The sequence below is a fragment of the Condylura cristata genome, unplaced genomic scaffold (genome assembly GCF_000260355.1).
Source record: "Condylura cristata isolate star-nosed mole 26May11 unplaced genomic scaffold, ConCri1.0 scaffold00016, whole genome shotgun sequence".
NCBI lineage: Eukaryota > Metazoa > Chordata > Mammalia > Eulipotyphla > Talpidae > Condylura > Condylura cristata.
This window is the reverse complement of record NW_004567117.1, coordinates 46,702,631-46,704,315: the sequence shown is the minus strand read 5'-3', so window position 1 is coordinate 46,704,315 and position 1,685 is coordinate 46,702,631.

Below are 1,685 nucleotides of genomic sequence, written 5' to 3'. Positions count from 1 at the left end.
GCCTCAGGGTTCTGCTCTCTAACGTTGAGGCCTGCCCCCTGCGCCCCGTCTTGTATGGACTCACTGAGGAGCCGAATGCTAAGTTTAATTAAAAGCACAGCACTTGTAACTTCCTGAAAATTTAAAGTACGGGACTAGACCACAGAGACACGCGTGCGCACTAAGAACTACGGCCACTTACCAGAGCCAGACTTCTGCCAGCGCGTCTCGGGGCTGTCCTGGGCGCCAGCCCCGCTCCCGAGCTTCCTGGCCGCGCTGGTTATTCTCACGCAGGGGAAGCCTGTCAGGGCACAAGGGCTTCAGCCCGCTTTACTTTTTATTTTTTTTTACTGCATACAGAACTGGGTACGGGCCAGAGGCGTGGGGCCGTGAGAGGCTTTACCAGCGACAGAGTGGGGAGCAGCGGGAGGGTGGGGGTCCAGAGAGGTCTGCTACCCTGGGGGCACCTCTGGGGCGGGGATCAGACTCGCACTGAAGCGGCTGCTGCCACCTTGCTGTGCTGCGTCCTAACCTGTTGCGCCACCAGGGAGGGCCCCAGCCTTCCTTTCCTGATCAGCTGACTCTCCAGTTACCTTTTACTTTCTTATTCAGGCGGAAAAGTGCCTATTTGGGGACTTTAAAACATTCATTGTTTACCTTTCCTTGGCCATTTGAAGCTGTTTTCCCAACTCAGTTTTCATGTGAGAGGAAAAAAGCCCCTATCCTGTTTCAGAATATAAACAGCTTAAAAACCCTTGAATAAGCAAAAGGAAATTGGAGCCAGCTCATGTTGCAACAAGTATCCAGCATTCCCTGTGCTTAGGGTGATAGCATCTGACCCCCGGGATGGAAGGGTCAGCGAGTCTCGCCGTTGTGCGCGCTGTGCTTGCACCCAGCCTGCAGAGACCGCTGGAAGCCGCATCGCCTCTGGGCACCGCAGGCCGAGAGCGGGTGGGGGCCTCTGGTTGCAGCTGTTTGGCACCTTGGTAGCTCCAAGGTTTTCAAAACAGTGGCCCCCAGCGGCAAGGGCAGCTGCTCTGCATCACCGTTTCACCTGCTCTGTTTTGCAGGTTTCGCCTCCTTCGTGAAGCAAAAGCAATGTCAAAGCGGTCAGGCATCCGAGTGCAGTTGAGGGCCTGTCTCCTCCTCCGCACACACCAACCTCACGCTCCACACTGCCCGTTCACGCGGCGCGCCCCGCTGCTGGAGCGCAACCCTCCGCAGCCTGGGCGCCTGACCAACGCGTCTCGGTGGGACAGGCCCCGAGGGGGTAGGGCACCCGAGCACAGAGTGGACAGACTTCACCTGCGTTGCCAGGCCCCTCACCCTCAGGGCACAGGTGGGGAAGCAGAGTCCTAAGGCCACGCGTGGCCGGCTACCTGACCTGGAGAGTGTCCAGAAGTCCCACACGCCAGGCCCGGCCCCTGAGAAGGCCCTGGGCTTCCCCTTCCCCAGCGCAGTGGCGGGAGCTGCCTTCTCCTCGCACCTTCCGAGGCCGGGAGCAGCGTCCATGAGGCCCAGTGGGCCCTGCCCGGCCTTACCTCCCCTTCCCGGGTTCCCGTCCACAAGGCCGGCTGCCCATTTTCAGTCCCGTGGCCGACCGGTGTCGGAGACCAGCTCCAACTATTGAGGTGTCTGGAGGCAAGACAGGCAGGACCCTAAGGTGGGAAGGCGTCGGCGAGTGGAGAGTCCTAAAAAAAGGGGAG